At 41.1% G+C, this 21,555-nt stretch overlaps 3 non-coding genes across 3 annotated transcripts; 2 read left to right on the top strand and 1 right to left on the bottom strand.

Annotated features, from left to right (window-relative positions):
• Nucleotides 1–4,594: 4,594 nt before the first annotated feature.
• trnat-agu (transfer RNA threonine (anticodon AGU)) lies at nt 4,595–4,668 on the top strand. The gene has a single exon. It is a non-coding gene; the product is annotated as a tRNA-Thr (tRNA).
• Nucleotides 4,669–5,681: 1,013 nt separating this feature from the next.
• trnal-aag (transfer RNA leucine (anticodon AAG)) lies at nt 5,682–5,763 on the bottom strand. The gene has a single exon. It is a non-coding gene; the product is annotated as a tRNA-Leu (tRNA).
• Nucleotides 5,764–21,483: 15,720 nt separating this feature from the next.
• trnaa-ugc (transfer RNA alanine (anticodon UGC)) lies at nt 21,484–21,555 on the top strand. Its single transcript has one exon. It is a non-coding gene; the product is annotated as a tRNA-Ala (tRNA).

Raw genomic sequence — 21,555 nt, 5'->3', positions numbered from 1 at the left:
ATCAAAGCTACTGATGAGGAAAGAAAGAGTTGAGTAACTATAAATCATTTCCCACTTCAGGTAAAAAGTGTATAAAACACGATTGTGATTTGGAGAAAAGTTGTCAATGATTTGTTATTATGTCAAAAGTATTTTCTGGTCAGATTTGAGTGTATTTGTTAAATTATATCGAGTTATTAGAACAAAGTTGGTAGCGCCAATCCTCATAGTTAGCATAAAGGCCATGTATTTGGTATGTTAAATGAAATTTGAATTTAATTTTAAATGAAATGAAATTTGAATGTTAAATGAAATGAAATTTGAAATTAGCAATTTAGTTCATGTTCGGTAATAGCCTTAGATTATTTAGCCTTAGGAACAGAAACTGTTCCTGGTTTTCTATATTTATTGGTGTTTTTTTATAATAACCAAAGTGCTCCACATTTTTATATTGCTAGTGAACATTATGTTTTTAAAGAAATACTAATGTGGTCTCGTGATATCGTCGATTTAGATTGTGTTTTACTGAAATGTAGAATATACTAAGGAGAAGACTGAATAAGACATAATGCAGAATATTTTCTTAATGTAAAGTTAGAAAAATATTAAGAAGCATTTTTGTAACTTTCAGCTTATATTCTTTGTTATATTGTATTACTGTAAATTATTTATCCTATATAGAATCACACTAAAAGCCACTGATGAGGAAACAAGTTGAGTGACTGATTATTTAATCATTTCCCTCTTCAGGGGCGCAACACTTCCCCTCTCATGGCGAGATCTCGACTACTTTAACACCTCTGGATAAGGTTCTTCTATGGAGCACGCTTCAGACCTCTGCGTACAGCACCCTTGATGTCATTTTATTTTTACAGCATCCGCAATCAGTACAATCAATACAGCAATCATACTGGATTTGACTAGGATTCTGAAATGTCTCTTGCAAAGTTATTCAGGTTTGCTTGAACCTTTAATAAAAAAGTGATCTGAAACTACCCAGCTTACAATCTCTGAGGTAGTTGTCACTAAACTCAGACGTGATGTGCCGTGTGCCTTTACTTTTTTGTGTTCAAGAGTATTCGTTGTGTGAGCTCCTCACTGCGTGTCCTGTACTGTACTGTAATTTCGTTTAGATTATCTACGAAGAGTACAGCGACTAGACAACCTTGAACGTCTATAAGAATGTGTATATATAAAAATGCTAAAGAATATGTAAAGTGATTAACATTTTCTTGATGTCGATTTTCTGATTATGTCTCGGCGTCATTTAATGAATTCTCTTAGTGACAGGTCATTTCTTTCCGGTATTTTATTCTGGTGCTGTTATTGATCGCATACGAAACCTTATTCTCATCAGGAAAATGTCACCTACAAAGTCACTGTGAAACTTGTTTTGGGAAAAGTTTCTTAATATTTCTTTTGATTAGCATGCAAGAAAATTTGATCATAACCTATGGAATTTCCCGCCAGCGTGGAGCTTGAATTCACAACCTTGAGACTCAGTGTTCAAGAGTCACAGAAGAGGTCGGCCTAGTCTTCAGTTTGCCAACGATAAGCTCCGGCAGTGCTCCTCTGTAAAGCAGATTGTTCGGATCGGTTATGTGGGACGGCACTTCGATACTAAGATCGTTTGCAGCACACGCATGGTTTCCCCCTTCACGCAAAAAACATAGACGAAGGAAGCTCTCTTGTCTTGGGCTGCTGACTCCCAGATTTAAAGCGCTCTGGGTGCCAGCTAAGTCTCTAACAAGCACACTATAAAGACAGGAATTACACTTTGCTCACGTCACGCATGAAATGGCGAGGCTACTTGTTCCAATATTATCTAGTCTCACCTCATATGGTGCCGATTCCTGGTTTTCATTTAAGAAAGAGCACTGCAAACACCGTAAACAGTGCAAAACGTGTGATGAAAGAAGTCTTTTCCCCCCTTTGTCTAAAGCAGAACACAGCGGAGTCATGCCGAGGGTTGTGAGATCAAGACTTCAGTGGAGCTCTGTCGTCTATGTCTTTAGCTACATGAGTTGGACATCCTCTTGTACACGGAAAGCAGATTGAGATCCTCTGACATGAAAAGTGCCAGATAAAAGCCATTTCTCATCCTTTCTCTTAGTGGTGGAGCTATCGCATGTAAATGAGGCAACTTGCAAGGCGAGCAGGCTCGGTGCACACCGAACGCAGATGTCTCAGAGCAGTTGAGACGTGTCCAAGTGGCTGTCAAAGGACAGCACTTCGCCAGCGCCGTGGCTTAGTTGGCTAAAGCGCCTGCCTAGTAAACAGGAGATCCTGGGTCCGATTCCCAGTGGTGCCTTTCTTCCTGTCTTACTGTACAGAATTTATCCTTACGGGCAAATCCCATGCCTTTTAATTCAGGTGAATGCAAGTGTTCGTTTCCTTTCTGGAACAACTTGTTTTGAAAGAAATCTATACAGCTTGCGAAAGATGAAACACAAATCTTGCTTATCAGTGAAGAAGAGGTACTCCCAGCACTCCAGCTAATACCAGCAAAGTTTTTTTTTCACCCTAACCCAGAGAATGGAGAAAAGCGAGGCGCCTGTGGCTCTGCAGTGTAATCAGTTCGCGAGTTCGGCGGTTAGCTGAAAGAGTGGTAAATGGAGCTCGCCCCAGCCCGTCCTTATTCTTTTAAAGAGGATAAAAAATTAACTTCGCCGCCATTACTACCAGCTTTAAAAGACTGCCATGGGCACGGAAAAAAACACACTACAGATGACTTTTCTGGAACCGAAGCAGAGATTCCTTTACGAACCAACTGATAAAGCTCAGCCAGTGAATACTGTTAACAGAATGTGAAAGCACGATCAACTTTGTAACTGCAACCATAGGAAAAACAGCAAGAAGCAGGCTCCATTCCCCATTTAAATCTGTCGTGCGAGGCATGCTTTTTGAATGCATGAAGTAAATCCCACGATCGCTTTTGAACTTGGACAAAGTACTTCCAAAAGGGGCGCTATGCGCAAAGATTTAACAAGCTCAACCCCCGCCAACGATTCGGTGTGAAGAAGCAGAACATTCAAGTTTCACAGACAGAAGCAGCACGCTAGCACAGCCAACATTAAAACGGAGGGCACACTACGATTTGCATTGACACAAAAGTGATCTGTCTGCGGAGCAGGTTTCAGACCTCTGCGTACAGCACCCTTGATGTCATTTTATTTTTACAGCAGCCGCATCCGGAAAGTTGTGTCTTTTATGTTTTATTTGAACAACAAAACTACATACAATACAAACAAGAGCACATATAACGTATCAAGAAAATCATCAGGGGCACATGCTATAATACAATTACACTTTATGAAAAACGATTACACGAGGTAAATAAAAATAAGGTCCACACAGCTTGTTCTTACATTTCGAAAGAGTCGGTAAATACCCCTTTACGTCTATTTTGAACTGTTCAAACGTAGGACTCTTCCCAGACCATTTCACTTTATATCACATTCCTAAACGAGGATGCATCTCCTGTTTTAGAACTATTTTGGGCGGTATGGCTTATACAACACACCCACAGTATTCCAATGGTGGACTGCAGATCTGTGCTATAGTTCAGTCGAATTCGAGGGATCCAGCAATCGTACTGGATTTGACTGGGATTCTGAAATGTCTCTTGCAAAAGTATTCGGGTTTGCTTGAACCTTTGATAAAAAAAGGGATCTGATCTGAAACTACCCAGCTTACAATCTCTGAGGTAGTTGTCACTAAACTCAGACGTGATGTGGCACACATGTGCCGTGTGCCTTTACTTTTGTAAAAAACTGGTATCGGGGAAAGTTTCTTAATATTTCTTTTGATTAGCATGCAAGAAAATGTAATCATTACCTATGGAATTTCCCGCCAGCGTGGAGCTTGAATTCACAACCTTGAGATTCAGTGTTCAAGAGTCACAGAACAGGTCGGCCTGGTCTTCAGTTTGCCAACGATAAGCTCCGGCAGTGCTCCTCTGTAAAGCAGATTGTTCGGATCGGTTATGTGGGACGGCACTTCGATACTAAGATCGTTTGCAGCACACGCATGGTTTCCCCCCTTCACGCAAAAAACATAGACGAAGGAAACTCTCTTGTCTTGGGCTGCTGACTCCCGGATTTAAAGCGCTCTGGGTGCCAGCTATGTCTCTAACAAGCACACTATAAAGACAGGAATTACACTTTGCTCACGTCACGCATGAAATGGCGAGGCTACTTGTTACAATATTATCTAGTCTCACCTCATATGGTGCCGATTCCTGGTTTTCATTTAAGAAAGAGCACTGCAAACAGTGCAAAACGTGTGATGAAAGAAGTCTTTTCCCCCCTTTGTCTAAAGCAGAACACAGCGGAGTCATGCCGAGGGTTGTGAGATCAAGATTTCAGTGGAACACTGTCGTCTACGTCTTTAGCTACATGAGTTGGACATCCTCTTGCACACGGAAAGCAGATTGAGATCCTCTGACATGAAAAGTGCCAGATAAAAGCCATTTCTCATCCTTTCTCTTAGTGGTGGAGCTATCGCATGTAAATGAGGCAACTTGCAAGGCGAGCAGGCTCGGTGCACACCGAACGCAGATGTCTCAGAGCAGTTGAGACGTGTCCAAGTGGCTGTCAAAGGACAGCACTTTGCCGGCGCCGTGGCTTAGTTGGCTAAAGCGCCTGTCTAGTAAACAGGAGATCCTGGGTCCGATTCCCAGCGGTGCCTTTCTTCCTGTCTTACTGTACAGAATTTATCCTTACGGTCAAATCCCATGCCTTTTAATTCAGGTGAATGCAAGTGTTCGTTTCCTTTCTGGAACAACTTGTTTTGAAAGAAATCTATACAGCTTGCGAAAGATGAAACACAAATCTTGCTTATCAGTGAAGAAGAGGTACTCCCAGCAGGCCAGCTAATACCAGCAAAGTTTTTTTTTCACCCTAACCCAGAGAATGGAGAAAAGCGAGGCGCCTGTGGCTCTGCAGTGTAATCAGTTCGCGAGTTCGGCGGTTAGCTGAAAGAGTGGTAAATGGAGCTCGCCCCAGCCCGTCCTTATTCTTTTAAAGAGGATAAAAAATTAACTTCGCCGCCATTACTACCAGCTTTAAAAGACTGCCATGGGCACGGAAAAAAACACACTACAGATGACTTTTCTGGAACCGAAGCAGAGATTCCTTTACGAACCAACTGATAAAGCTCAGCCAGTGAATACTGTTAACAGAATGTGAAAGCACGATCAACTTTGTAACTGCAACCACAGGAAAAACAGCAAGAAGCAGGCTCCATTCCCCATTTAAATCTGCCGTGCGAGGCATGGTTTTTGCACGCATGAAGTAAATCCCACGATCGCTTTTGAACTTGGACAAAGTACTTCCAAAGGAGCGCTATGCGCAAAGATTTAACAAGCTCAACCCCCGCCGACGATTTGGTGTGAAGAAGCAGAACATTCAAGTTTCACAGACAGAAGCAGCACGCCAGCACAGCCAACATTAAAACGGAGGGCACACTACGATTTGCATTGACACAAAAGTGATCTGGGCAGACGTCGTTCCCTGCTTAACGCAAAAAGTGGCAAAGCGCTTTTGGGTTGAGAGGACGCAAGAAGGTTTTTGTTTTGTGCCTTGATGTCAAGCTGAAAAAGTATCTTTAAACACTTTGCTTAGTTTCTCGAGAGACTGCCAAAAAGCAGTACTCTCCCTTTCATCTGAAGCCAGCTGAAAGGGGGTCTCGACAGAAGCACCTGGCAGCGGTGGGATTCAAACCCACGTCCCCGAAGAGACTAGAGCCTTAATCCAGCGCTTTAGACCACTCGGCCACACTACCCTATGTGCGCTGTCTCTTTGTCTCATTACTTGCCCGGAGGAAGCCAGGTGGGTTTTGCTCTTGTTGCCCGACTCAGTGGCGTTATGACTGTGGAACCGACTGCACCTGCTTTTTCTGAGATGCTTCCCCTCTCATGGCGAGATCTCGACTTCCTTAACACCTTTGGATAAAGATCTTCTGTGGAGCAGGTTTCAGACCTCTGTGTACAGCACCCTTGATGTCATTTTATTTTTACAGCAGCCGCATACGGAACGTTGTGTCTTTTACGTTTTATTTGAACAACAAAACTACATACAATACATACAAGAGCACATATAACGTATCAAGAAAATCATCAAGGGCACATGCTATAATACAATTACACTTTATGAAAAACGATTACACAAAGGTATTTGGGTCTGCTTGAACCTTTAAAAAAAGTGATCTTAAACTACCCAGCTTACAATCTCTGAGGTAGTTGTCACTAAACTTGGACGTGATGTGCCACACATGTGCTGTGTGCCTTTACTTTTGTAAAAAACTGGTATCGGGAAAATTAAATTCGAAACCCAAAACAGTAACATATTTAAGAGTAAATGCCTCCTAATAGCTAGCAAGCGCTCCTAGTTAGTAAAGTTGTTTGTGTCCCAGCCTGTCACGCGGGAAACCGGGGTTTGATTACCGACGGGGAGACAGCTAGTTTTTTTATGATCAGATTCCAGTCTTTAATGCTGTGTGTGAGAGTTTACGTAACTTTCCTTTTCTCACATTTTCTGACGACTATTCCGAAGGAGCGCCCTGTCAACTCCTAATACTTTTCAAAAATCTGCCTGCATGTTTGATTAATTTTGTTTTACTTAGAAAAAGTTCAATATCGATCATAACTAAATAAAATTATGATCAGAAACAAAAACAAAATGTTGAAGATGCAACTCGATCTTGAATCAGAGCTGGGTGATATGGGCTTCTGTTCTGATATGGTTGTACGAGAAACAGGAGGAATCTCTTCTCTCCTATGGAGCGTGAGCTGAATCAGGAATGAGACATGTCATATATCAACACATGACCTACATCGTAAAACTAAAACTAAAATAAAAACTAACATTAAGTTATCAGAGACATCCATTTATATACAAACAAGAGAAAGACAAAGCAATAATTCTACATTAACTTGTCCTGCACTGATCAGACTAATTGAAATGGTCTGATTCAGAGCCTGTGCAGCTTGTGCTAATACAACAACACCAGTATTGAACCCTCAGCACCATACTGACTACTGAGCACAAGTTCAGCTGCTCTCCAGCTTTGTTACGCATGTTTTTTTATTGCAAATGGAGCTGATCTCCAGACAGTACAGTGTTAGTCAGCAGCCTCTACTAATAATACATCGCCCCTGTCCAAAATCTCTAGGTAAAAAAAACACATTTTATACATTTGTCTGTTTAAAGATATAATCTCTTTAAAAAAGACAAAGGGTTTGTGTGTCAATTGTTTCGAATTAATTTCGAACGCAAAGAAAAGTAGTTTTCTTCCAAGAAATCACACATTTGTCGCATCCTCCATACTATACTTCTCTCTTGTAGTAGTAAAGCATTTTGATTTAAACTGAACAATATATTAAATGTTTCATCTATACACTTACGATTAACATAGACAGCCTTGAACAGATTGCGGAAATCAAATATACAGATGGATTCAGAGTGTGCTTTCCAACTTTTGTGTAACATTTTCCTTTGATAGGGCGGAGTTGTTTTTAAAATCTGGATTAAATAAAAAGGAGTGACGTCAGTGTAAAACAGCTTTCCTTCATGGGGAACAACAGTTGTGTTCCATATTTCTAATTATTTTGGTTTCAAGATAGCAATTTAGTATGAAACAAAGAAGCCAGCTGGATAAATCTGTTACACGTCATTTACAATGGTCTTTCAACTAATAGCCCGTGCAGGGATCAAACCCCAACTGTTGTTGCGAGTTGCATAAGGCTCTGCAACATGCAGATGAGAAACTAACCTCCGCTTCTTCATTATATACACAGTGAGCTATATTTGAGAGCCTACTGCCCCCTGCGGGCTCTGTATTTGATTGCGGTACAAGACCGGCCGTGGAGGTAAAGAGAGACGGGTGTGTACATTAAAAGGCTCATAGCGTCCCTGGGAAGGCTCAAACCACCACCCTTTTTGTTAACAACCGAGCCACAAAGACTCATGTACAGCTTAACACTCCTCGGTCTCAGTGAAAGTGAAAATTTCTGGAGAATCATTTGTCAATTTCCCTACGGGATTAATAAAGTATTATCTATCTCTCTTAAAGGAAAATCGCCAACAGTGGCCGATATCTATTGGAGTTTTTTTCATTCTATACTGCAATTTCTGAAGGGTACAGGCTTGGGGAATTGGACCTTATGGTGAAGGCTGCGGGCTCAGCAGCAGCAGAACCTGATCAGTATCGGTTGACTCCGATATACTTTGACAACTTAACTTCTGGATTTAGAGACATTTACCTTAGTGTCGGTATACTAAGATGTTTTGGTAACGAGGAAGGAGGGACAAAGCAAATTGGCAGAATGTGTGCTATTTTGTTGACTACAAGTCCTCACATGCCAGAGGGTCAATATTAAAAAAAAACGTAACAGTATAATCTCTTGTACTTCACAATTTAATAGTGTCTGTTACATTGTGTCTCACACCTCAGTCTCAGAATTGTGAGACGAGTTTTTAATCAGGAGGGAGGGCAATAGTAATTCAGCAGAAATTGCATTCACCTTTTCCCAATGCATTCTCACATGCCATTTTCTCACATGCCATGCTCAGAGGGTCATATTTTTAAAATGGTACCGTAAAATGTCCTGAAGTTCAGGATTTTGACAGTCTGTTATATTGTATCTCACACCTTGAAGTCAGAAATATGAGATGATTTTAAAATCAGGAGGGAGGGCCCTAGAAATATAGCAAACATTGCATTTACCATTTGTCAATGTATTCTCTCGTGCCATGTTCAGAGGGTCGTATTTAAAAAAAACGGTACAGTACAATGTCCTGAAGTTCAGGATTATGATAGTCTTTTCCATTGTCTATCACACATCTGTGTCAGAATTTTTAGACATTTTTATAACCAGGAGGTAGGTTCGATCACCCTCTGCTCATCCTCAGTTAACCATTTAGTCTCATATGCCATGTTCTAAATGTCCCATTTAAAACGGCTATATTAAAGTTTCTTGTAAAATGCAAGAGTTTGAGACTTTTTATGATCAGAAGGCAAGGTCGTGGAAAATATGCAGGAAGTGCCAGTGAATTTACGTTTTGCCTTTGTCTTATTTACTCGTGGTATAACATGCCAGTTTGTTTTATTGTGAGTTGTGTTTCTGAAATGTGTTTCATACAAAAATGCAATTTGGATAGTCTCTACTTACATATTCCCCTTTACTGAGGAAATGTACAATAATACATCCGGATAAGTATTTTTAAAAATGACTGTAGAGAGCCATCTACAGGCGAAAGACGACATAACATCACACCAGTAGCATTTAAGATGGAACGAAAAACACAAAGCAGCAGCTGGCGAATAAGAAGCCAACTTCAGCCTCGTTAATGCAATAGCATTAGGTGAGGTGGAAAAATATTTCTTGCTCTGAATCTTAACATTTTTATAGGAGGTGTTCTAGGACCTCTTGCCTCAGAAAAAAAACTGCCAGTACATCACTTATTTCTACTCCATCAATAGCAGCAGTGTTATCAGTACTGAGCCCTAAATGTAGGTCCTATCATCATATAAAAAGTCGAAAGTATCGACTGCATTCAACTGATAAAATGTATCTTCTATGAGAGTTATATCTTTATCCAAAATACATCGGAAACAAATTTGCACGTTTTTTGGGGGGGATCCTGAAGACTGAGACTCAAAACTTTTTTTTCCTTCTTTCCAGGAGGAAGGATTATTCAGATGCAAACATTGTCCCAAAATCGATGTACTCTTCAATGATATTCAAATCCTCAAATTCTTCATCTGAATGTCGATATTGAAATATGATATCGTACAAATTGTGGTTTTCTTTTTAAAGCAAATTTTATGCTTTAAATTAAATAAATTGTATTTATTATGAATGTGCCGGAATTTTTTCAATACTTTAGAGGGTTCTGCCATTTTAGATGTTATGCTGTTCCTGTCTGATTTATCAAATGTGTCATTTAAATCTCCCGTCATTTCTATATCAGCCTGAAGGCCTTGAAGTAAAGATTGCAATTAATCCAAAAATGCAATTCATCCAAAAAAAGTTTCCCACTGGTGATACATACAAGGAAATGAATGTACATTTTCCCCCCAAATCAACAAATTTAAAATCAAATACCTCCCTCATCTGCAGGTGGAGAGAATAATGTCAGAATAAATACAGGTTTAAAAGTCAGGAGCATTGATCGTCCTATTTTAAAATGACACTAAAATGCTCACAATATATTAAAAAAGCTCTGTAAAATAATAAAAAAATTAAAAAAGGTAAAAAGAAATAATACACAGTTATAAAGCTCAGGAATTATCAATGGGAACTTACAATGGGTTGATATGATTTAAAAAATAAAATATTTGAAAAAATCCACTTACAATATGCTAAAAATGGCAAGAATACTTAAAACAGGTTTTAAAATTTAAAAAAATAAATAAAACAAGTTAAAAATAAATACTAAATGGGTTTAAAATTCAGGAATGTGATTGGTCAGATGCTTACAATGAGTGTTACTGGTGTTTCGTGTGATTTACTGAAATGAAAAAATATTCAATTTCAGAGCTCGTATGAAAAAAAAGTTCTTAAGTATCTTTGTTGTAAGAGCTGCACCAGAACTAGTGTATTCATATACATCAGAAAAGTAGCTGAACTTGACTGGTTTCTATTCAGTTATATGCATTAGGGATGAAAAGGAGACTTACATGGATTTTATTAGGTTTTAGGAATCAGAACATTTATTTTTACACATTTATGCCTATGAGGAGAAATAACTTCCTGCTTTCAGCGCTTTTATTGTTTCTGCTTGTAACCTCGAACAGAGAAACCTAGTACTGACTCACAGAAACGCCCTGGAGTTTCTGTGTTTCTGGGATTTAAGAGGGATGTACTGTATGAAGACAGTAAAGGGAGTTTTTTTTCCCGCTGTAGAGTATGAAGGCGGTTTGATGAGTCTGGAGGGAGGAGACGCGCATTCCGCACGGGGAGCACAGAACAACGAGTTTCACCTGCAGCTCGCAGAGTCCTGTCCTATATAACCGCTGAGCCTGGGACACACTGAGTCTCTAACCAGTGTTCGAGATGTAAAGGGTTAAACCCAGAAGTCGAGAGTGGAGTTTTTGTATAAGTGTAAGATTAAGGGAATAGGGTTTTGGTGGGTTTGGTGCACAGCAGAGGTTTCGGTTTAGGTTTAGTTTGCTTTTGACACATTTGTAACGGCCATGGCGGCCTGTAGGGTCGGCATGCACCGTTACTTTTGCTCACTTTTGGTGTATAAGGGTGGTGAGGGTTCGGCTCACTCGGGTGATATTTCACGGTTGGACTTTTCAAGGAAGGTGTTAGAGAAAGGATTAAGGCATTAGATGTCAAATGCTTAATCACTTTGCTGAAGGGAATTGGTTTTGACATTAGTTTCAATCGGCGAAGTTACTGGAACAATTTCTGAATGGCAGAAGCTGATGGATCTTTCTAATGTGGTGTGAGCCTGGTCAGTACCTGGATGGGAGACCTCCTGGGAAAAACCAAGGTTGCTGCTGGAAGAGGTGTTAGTGGGGCCAGCAGGGGGTGCTCACCCTGTGGTCTGTGTGGGTCCTAATGCCCCAGTATAGTGACGGGGACACTGGACTGTAAACAGGCGCCGTCCTTCGGATGAGATGTAAAACCGAGGTCCTGACTCTCTGTGGTCATTAAAAATCCCAGGGCGTTTCTCGAAAAGAGTAGGGGTGTAACCCCGGTGTCCTGGCCAAATTTCCAATTGGCCCTCACCAATCATGGCCTCCTAATAATCCCCCCCTATGAATTGGCTACATTACTCTGCTTTCCTCCCCACTGATAGCTGATGTGTGGTGAGCGTTCTGGCGCACTATGGCTGCCGTCGCATCATCCAGGTGGATGCTGCACATTGGTGGTGGTGGATGGGAGTCCCCATTACCTGTAAAGCGCTTTGAGTGGAGTGTCCAGAAAAGCACTGTATAAGTGTAAGCAATTATTATTAATTAATAGGACTGTGATTGTTCGCATGTTTAATGAGATGGTGATGAAGGAAGATGTTTTGACATGGTTGTCTAAGTATTGTTTAGTGAAAGGTGAGCTTCAGAAAGTCTTGGATGATGATGGCATCTGGAACTGTGCATGGAGAGTACCTGTTTCATTGCATGAAGACAAAAAATGGTTATGGTGGATTTAAACACATTCCTTCTTTGATTGGATTAGGTGAAAATAGAGGCCTTGTGTTCTACCAAGGGCAGCCAAAACCGTGCAGGAGATGTGGGGAGCTGGGTCACTTTGTGGATGCCTGTACAAAGGTGGTGTGTGTTAAGTGCAAGGAAATTGGACATGCATATACTGAATGTACAAGCGTGAGGAAATGTAATCTCTGTGAGTGTGAAGGTCATGTGTTTAAAGACTGTCCAAATTCCTTTGCAAATAGAACAAAACTGGGAAGACCATTGCTCTTCCAATAGCCTGCCACCTGTGGAGGCTGAAAGTGCTCAAATGAAATGTACAGAACAGAGGGTGCAGTCTAAAAGAGACATTGGATTTAGAAAATGATTGAACTCCGAGTAGAAGAGTGAGGGAAGATCATTTTCCGAGTCCTCAAGTAGGTTCTCCCATGGGTTTAGATGTCTCTAATATATGTGATCTTACTTACCAAGCTTTAGAACCAAAGACTCAAGGAGGGCAGGTGGTGAAATATCCTATGGATTGTGGGGGTGGTGGAGGAGGACACAATTAAAGCAAAAGGGGGGGGGGAGGCCTGTTGGGTAGGTGTCATCTACTGAATGATTGTAGCCAGAGCTTTTAGTCTCCCCTGGTCCTACTTTAAGTATGGCTCTTAATATTGTGTCAATAAATGTGAGAAGCATTCGCTCCAAGTTAAGGGCAAGGACTATACTATCATTTGTGAGGAAGGTAAATGCTGATATTGTGTTGTTACAGGAGTGTGGGTTACCCTTTAAAAACTGCTATAAGGATATGGAAGAACTGTGGACATTGGGCCCATCAATCTGGAGTGGGTCCAAAGAAAATAAATCTGACGGTATAGCTGTTCTAATTAAAAATAAGATGGTAGAGGTACGTCAGCACCTTGTAATGAAACCAGGGAGAGCACTGGTGGTGTATCTGGGTTTCATGAATGTCTAATTTAAACTCTTAAATATATATTGTCTGAGTTGCTCACATGACAGATATGTCCTAATTCAGGGACTGAGTATATTGATTGGGATGGGAACCAGTGGTTTTAGCTGGGGATTTTAATTCTCTTTTAGAAAGAGAAGGCAGAATGAGGGGCGAGAGGCGGGTCCAATTTGATAAATCATCAATATTATTGCAAACATTATGTAAAGATTTTAAACTGAAAGATTGCTTCAAACTTCATAGTCGGGGGGGGGGCAGGTTTCACATGGGACTAGTCTAATGGGACCCAAGCCTCACGCATTTTGTTTTGATATGTGATTTTACTTGCAAGACCACAGGCCTAACCCCTGTTTTTTTTTCTCTGACCATTGTCTGCTGTCATGTACAATTTTTATTCCAACGGCTGTTACTGTGGGGAAGGGTGTGTGGAAGCTCGATATTTTGCTTCTGGAAGGTGAGGAAGTGACACACAGGTTCAGGGAAAGATATAAGGAATGGCAGTCTTTGTATGACCTGTTTGGCACAAGAGCACAGTGGCTGACCCGCTCTGACCCCCAGCTTCTCTCCCTGTCTGTGTCTCATGGAGTTAGACTACAAGCTGTGCAAACTTCCAAATCTGTAACATCATTTCAAGGGTGTATGATAGATCATTCACAAGATCAAATGGCTATTTATTATTGTAAGAACTGTAGTTCACTACTGTTCTTTTGACTCTTGAGCTTGCATTATACAGCCGTTGAGTGCATTTAGAACCTAAGAGATATCCAACTGATTCAACCTGTCTAATGAATGTTAAATGGGTTGTGACTTTTGGCAAAGTTTTTTGCAACATTATTTGTTTCATGAATACCATTCATCTCTATAACAATTTTCCTGTACCCTGAACATATGTTTTAAATTGCTTGATCCCATTTGGTGCAACCTTTCCGTTGTACTCTTAATGTGTTGTTTGCATTAGGAGTGTGTTAAATAAGCAGAAAAGAAGCCCGTTTCTTCTACTGCTTCTGATCTTATATAGTGGTCAGAATCTCTCATCCAAAAGCTGATGAGTGGGAGGGGGGGGAAATTAGTGCAATTAAATTAGATCAATTAAAGGACAACAACCAGAAACACTGGTTCTCACACTGAACACATTCTCCTTCAATAATCTTTTTTACCAACAGGTGAGTGGAGTTGCCATGGGCACCAGAATGGGACCCAGCTATGCCAATATCTTTGTTGGCTGGGTAGAAGAACGCTTCTTCGCTTCCTACACTGGCTATGTCCCTGACCTCTACAAGCGATATATTGATGACTGTGTCAGTGCCGCCACATACTCCAACGATCAGCTTAAGTGCTTCTTGCACCATTTCACCAACTTCCACCTGTCCCTCAAATATATGGTTAATATATCTTCCACTACTCTTGAGTTTCTGGACATCAACTACCACAGACTCTCCACTTCTGTTTATTGCAAACCTACGGATTCACACAGCTATCTCTTGTATAGCTCATTTCACCCCAAACATACTAAAAATCTCTCCCTTTTTCACAGTTCCTTCGGCTACAACAAATATGCAGCGACGACATCGAATTCCAGAACCAAACCCTCAAAATCTACTCCTTTTTCATCAACAGAGGATACCCCAGCAGTGTTATTGACAGGACCCTTGCCCGAGCCAAAAACACCCCTCGGACCATCAACCCAATCAGGAACTCCCACCATAACAACAGCATTCCTTTGCTTCCCTAACACACTTCCTATCCGCAGGACTGTTAACGACAACTTTTCCATCCCACAGGATGATCCCTCTGTTGGGGCCCTCTTTTCTGACCGCCCCATCATCTCATATCGCCAATCAATTCTTGTTCACAGCTCCCTTGACCGCCCTCAGCAACCATCCACACCAGGTACTTTCCCTTGCAACAGAGCTCACTGTATCGCCTGCAAGTACACATCCAACACCACACTCATTCGAGGCCCCTCAGGACAATTCTGGATCACCCAGATGGCATCTTGTACCTCCAGCAACCTTATTTACTGTATCTCTTGCAGTAAATGCCCAGTTTCTCTCTATATTGGAGAAACAGGAAGGAGACTTGGAGACCGCTTCGGAGAACATGTCAGGGCTATGAAGATTAAAGATCTCTCCAAAAACCACTGTTTCTCATTTCACCTCTGATGGCCATGACCACTCTAATCTCTCCATCTGTGTTCTCAAAGATGGTTTTCTGAACTCATACATTAGAAAGACTACCGAAACCAAACGTATCCTGCAGCTAGGATCACACCTTCCCCCTTCTCTAAACGACAGACTACTATTTTACTAAATTTTCTCCATTCATTGGAAGTTTCATTTCACACCTCTCAACACCTATTCTGACTTCACACCTCTTGATTGGCCTCTCTTTCTGTCCCCTGCTCCCGCCTCTCACCCCTCCTCCCTCCCAGCCTTTGTTCTCCCACTACATTACCTTTGCCTACTGCCTTCTCTCTCTCACACCTGAAGAAGGCTCCATGGCCAAAACATTGTTTTCTCTCTTCTTTTTTTTCAGCATGGAATAAACCTATTACTTGTTCCTTAACAACCGGAAACAATATCTTAGGTCTTTCCAGAGCTGTAAGTAGTCATTCCAAGTTTATTAACTTGTCTCTGTGCTTGTATGTACTCTTCAATAGCCACTGATGTTATGTACAACAGCTATTTTTAAAAATAAATTTGCATTTTTTGGGACTTCTTTTAAAGAATTGGCACATTTGGCAGAGCGGCGGCTCTGTGGCTAAGGATCTGCACCTGTGGCTGGAAGGTTGCTGGTTTACATCCCATGGTCGGCAGAGGAATCCTACTCCATTGGGCGCCTGAACAAGGCCCTTAACCCCAACTGCTCCAGGGGTGCCGTATAAATGGCTGACCCTGCGCTCTGACCCCCAGCTACTCTCCCTGTATGTGTATCTCAAGGAGAGCAAGCTGGGGTATGCAAAATAGGAATTCCTAATGCAAGAAATTGTATATGGTCAATACAGTGATCATATCTTATTGGCACATGGTAATCTCCAAGGAACAAGTAATAGGTTTATTCCATGCTGAAAAGAGAAGAAGAAAACACAATGTTTTGACCATGGAGACTTCTTCAGTTATGATTTGATTTTTTACAATCATACCCACACAAACTTTGCAATTTTTAAAAATCTTGCAAACACAACCCAGATATGTTGACTTTTAAAAAACAAAAACAATTTGGGGGTATTTTTTTTAAAGAAACACATACTTCTTTTCTAGTTTTTTTTTATGTGGCTTTGACTGCCAGAAATCCTCAGTGAAAAGGTATGCAGATCCTATGCAGATGCAGGAGCAAGTAGTTATTGAGACAGGTGAACAATCCAGAACGTCAGGTGAGATTGTTAGGTGAAAGGTAGATCGAAATACTTGAAGTACAGAGAGAAGCAAACAATCCAAATCGGAAGGTGAGGTCCAAGGTCCAGAGGCAAAAGGGAGTTCAGTAACCAGTAAGCGAGATTCAGAGTAAACGCGAGGTAGAGCTCTCAAAGAGAACACTCAATACCGAGTAGCGGGAAGCGGGTTTGAATGGTTAAAACAATGCTGCTTGCCGCACAGTAGAGCATGTGCTGGTGGATTAACACATGTTATTATTAACCCGCTGCTGGTACTGGTTAGTTCTTTTGTGAGTTGATCTCCACCAGTTGGCTGGTGGTCGTGACAGTGACAGAATGCTGTTTTGTGATTGATGCTATATCAAAATATAGGGTCCCTCAAAAATTAAACACAGAAATAAGAACATTTAATGGCTTGTACATCTGTTGTACTCCTACACTATTAACATCCATTGGGAGTTGAATTTCAATTATGTTTCCACTTCATTCAGATGTGTTCCCTATTTTTCAGATTGTTGGCAATGCCACATGTTAAAGGAAGACAGAGGAGTAGGAGGCCAGACCTGTGGTCAAGGGCTGGTGGAGTAGGGAATGATATCAAAGAATTTCTGAAGGTTTCTAAGGTAGAAAAAAAAAATTAGGTGGCATGACAATATGTGGTCAACACTGTCAAACAGAGTCCTTGGAGAGGATTACTCCAGCAACAGGAAATGGTTATTAGTGATTTGGCATGAAGATAGAAAAAAAGTAAGAATCCAAGTGCTTAGGGCGCAGAAGGAGGTGAGTATTGGTAAGGATTCAAAACCAGATGACAGTACACAATCTATAGTCCATATTTCAAGTCAAAGTGAGAGACATAGTTTGGAAGGCAACACAGAGCTCAGAAGTTCATCAGGAGATACAGAAGATGCATGGGCTGCACACGGCAGCACAGACAGTGGTGACATGTTTGAAGGAGAAAAAATCTGTGTAGAATCAGAAAAAAAGCCTGAAGAGCACAGTGAATATTCCCAGGGGGCAAGCTCGTCTGGGACGTCACCTTAGGATAAAAAGGGATTAAGAAAGATTATGTCTGTGCCTAAAACTTTCCAAGTATGTCTGAAGGCTGAACAATGGAGAATAATACCACCTTTAAAAGGTACATCTAAACTAAGATGATCATGGACCCATATCTTATATAGAGAGTTCAGGAAGATAAATCATTGCTGCCCAATAGCCTTCAAATACCAATACATCAGGAAAGAGAACAGCAGAAAAAAAACTTTCTTATAATTAAAGCAGTCTGTACTTTCAGTTCCTACCTTCAGTACCTTCAGTTCAGTACTTTCAGTTCCTGTAATGTAAAATACACAATGACAACAAGACAAACCAATGGGCAATGATGACATCACATTTGATGTTGTACTAGTAGGGCAAATACAACACAGTGAAAGGGAAACACAATTTCGACAGGCACGTCAGCCTTATCATTGAAAGATTGCCCGTGCCCTCACAAAAGGAATCAGCAATGTGTACTACAGGCAGCTGAGCAGAACTCCGCTTGCTGAAATTGCAGCAGCCAATTTATCTAGGGCTCACAAGCAAGTATTAAACTTGCTTGGCAAGTTCGGCATTTAATTTATTCTGCGGAAACATCGTATCGGAATGAACTGCCCGAGATTAAAGAGTAATTGCGGCTTCAGATCGTTTTTACAGAGCATTGCGTTGTTCTGTTCATGCTGACTACACGCTTTAGATTTGTCATTTACTGCAAGCGTTGCTTTTCCAGGTTTTTCTGAAATTCCTCGCATTTGAGCCAGCACTAAAATATTTCATTCCCGTCGCTGAATACATCGTGGAAACGGTATTTGCAACGGAATGCTGTCACACATGAAACCTCTTTGTTATTCGGTTCTGAAGTTTGAAAATGAAAATAAAACGGGGGTCACTTCATAGGCTTGAAAGAAGGCCAAGCAGCATAAAAACCCGCGAATTCTCACAAATTGCATTGTGCTGCACCTTTCTTCTGCTGCTGCTATAAATAAGCCTTAAACATTTGAATGCATACCTTACTGCTGCTAATCACATTCACGTGTTTACGAAGCTTTTTTCTGTCCGTTATGTTTTTGCTAAGCAGTTTCTCCGTTTCCCTCGTACTGTGATTGTCAGTGAGCACAACAAGACTGAAACAGTGTAAAGGCAGGTAAAAAAGACAGGGTAAAACGCCTGACTGTCGGGAGTGGGATTTGAACCCGTGCCTCTATTTGGAGAGCGAAACACAAAGCTTAAAAGACACGAAGCTGTGAATTTGCTGTTTTAAACCGCTCGACTATCCTGAAAAAATGTATGTTGATTGCACCAGTCGCATCCGATTTTCCGTAACTTTAGGACGATAGATACGACTGGACTAACACAATTTGTGGCGTTTAGCATGACATGGAAAACGGTACCGGAGCATTCTGGTCCGGACTACCAGACTCAGAAACAGTTTTATCCCTGCACTATCAAACTATTAAACTCCCAGCCTCTCTCACTCTCTCTTCACCTCTCACCTATGATCTGAACCTCACAGTGCCTTCTTTCTTACCAAAAACCCAAACACACATTGAAAATCTACCTCTCCCATACATGTCAAAAGCTCACTCCCCATCATTTCTATCCCTTTATTTCATTCTTTTGATGCATGTTTTTGCACATAACCTGTTACCTTTTTGTTGTTTTGCACACTGCCTGTTGTTGTTTTTTGCACATCAGCTGTTGTCTCTGCCTTTCTTTTGATATACAATTGTATTGTTGTTGTGTTTTTTTCTTTGTACTACTTATGTCCGAGAGCTAGCTAAATAGCATTTCGTTATACCATATACCTGCGTATGAGTATAATGACAATAAACTTTAACTTGAACTTGACTTAGTCTTGCAGGCAGTATATTATTTTATATTATTTTATTTACTCGTTTAAAAAAACACGGTCTTCTCGTTCCTAAGTCAGATTCTTAGTGCTTTAGTTACTTCCAACCTGGACTGACAGCTCACCGGATCTGTTTGTGATCAGACCATGGAGTGGGGGGCTGTACCAAGCGCACGTTCCTTCCCAATGCTGAGGCGATCATTCGGAAGATGGGTGTGAATAGAGACAAGCTTTGTTGACTAAAAGTCAAGGCAGGATATGCACTAATCACTGGCAACAGTTATGTTCTCTTACTATTGAGACTCCCACATTGCTAGTTTTTTTGAAGACTTTGAAACAGGCACAGGTGGGGTTTGAAACCACAGCCTTCGGTTTACAAGGCCGACACCTTACCACTTGGCCATGGCACCTTCAAGCAAATATAGGAATAATGTTGTTCAAATTATTTTTTTTCTGAATCTGGTTTACATCGCCTGGAGGTAGCAACAACAATAAAAGGGATACTTAACAAGGAGATACGCTGTAGCAGTGTGACTCCAACAGATGCTCCTGAAGAGGCTCAAGGTTTAAGCCAGCTCCTTAAAGCGCTCGGCCGTGTTACTTTCAACAGCGGCTCTTCAGCTCTTGTTTGACCTAGTGGTTTTATAACGTGTGGAAACGACCGCAACTTCGTTTTCTGAGATGCTTTCTCTCACGTGGTGAAATCTCGACCTCTTTGGCATCTCTGGCTTTTGTTCTTCTGTAGAGCAGGCTTTCACACCTCTGCTTATAGTGCCCTTGAAGTCATTTTATTTTTACAGGAAGACGCATTCCCTAACGATCTCTCCTGTTTTAGAAATGTTTCGTAAGGCGTGTTTGATTCAACGGACAAACTATACTAATTGTACAATGCAGATCTATGCGGCATTCGTACTGTCTTTGACTGGGATTCTGAAATACTTCTTGAAAAGGTATTCAGATTTTCTTGAACCTATAATAAAAACACAGACCTGAAACTCTCTAGCTTCCAATCTCTGATGTTGCTGTCCTTAAACTCGGACGTGATGTTCTGCAGACGTGCAGTGTCCCTTTACTCTCGTTGTTTTCAAAACGACCTCTGTTGTCGGGCGCAGTTAAAGTGGAACTGGCCTGACCGCACAGGAAAGTACGGAATGATAAAATGTTTCTACGGCTCAAAATGTCCCTTTAGACCCCCGTCATGTCTCTGTGAGGAACGGGCAGGTAGAGAGGTTTAACAGATGCTCATGATGTTTCACACGGGTGTTACCTGTTGTAGTGTTTCAAAAGATGTGTTAGCGGACCAGAGATTATCTTGAAAAGATTTGGGTTTGCACTGGCTGGGATTCAAACCTGACTCAATTATTTGGAAGGCGCCTGTACCACCAACTCACTTCCGAGAAGCACCTGCAAATTATCACACTCCTCTCTCTCACCTACAAAGTTATGGAGACACAGACGTCCAATGAAAGCTCAAGGGTCCACTCAAGGCTTTATTCACTCAAGGTTCCACTCTTTTGTTGTGATGTCATTTTAATTACTATTAGCTTTGATAAGGTGTTATTTTTGCCTCTTAAAGGTAAAGTCTGCTCCTTTCTTTCTGGTATAGAAAGAACGTGTTCCATCTTTGTTTAAAAACACCACTAAAAGTAAATTATTCAGCTCTACCGCCTGTGTGCATTGATTAGACATCTCAAAAGGACATATTAAATAAGAACACGATCCTTCCTGTTACCATTCCTGTGGTTGGGGCGTTGTTTCACCCTTTTACGTTAAATCATCAGTACTGCTGTTTTTCTATGCATAGTTTAATCAAGAGCACTTAAAAGATGCAAAAAGCTTTCAAATAAGATAGAATTGAAAGACAGTCGAGTAAGGAGGTAGAAAAAAAGCACTCCCCCGTCTGGGAATCAACCACCATCGCCCATGTAACTGGATACAAAAATAACAGATTAATTTGTGCCCAGTCTCTTGAAGCTTCGATGCGATTATTTTTCCTTCCTTATTTCTTCATTCCTATGAATTTACTCTGTAGTAGAAGAAACGCGAAAGTGGGAAACTGCAGGCATTCTTCGTGAGTGGTGTGATCAGTGAGCATTTGCACATCTAGTCTGTTCCATAAACTTTATCATCGGGGATGTAGCTCAGTGGTAGAGCGCATGCTTTGCATGTATGAGGTCCCGGGTTCGATCCCTGGCATCTCCA

The sequence above is a fragment of the Lepisosteus platostomus genome, chromosome 5 (assembly GCF_059453375.1).
Source record: "Lepisosteus platostomus isolate fLepPlt1 chromosome 5, fLepPlt1.hap1, whole genome shotgun sequence".
NCBI classification, from domain to species: domain Eukaryota; kingdom Metazoa; phylum Chordata; class Actinopteri; order Semionotiformes; family Lepisosteidae; genus Lepisosteus; species Lepisosteus platostomus.
Note: the sequence above shows the minus strand (reverse complement) of the source record. Positions and strands in the feature narration are given on the sequence as shown.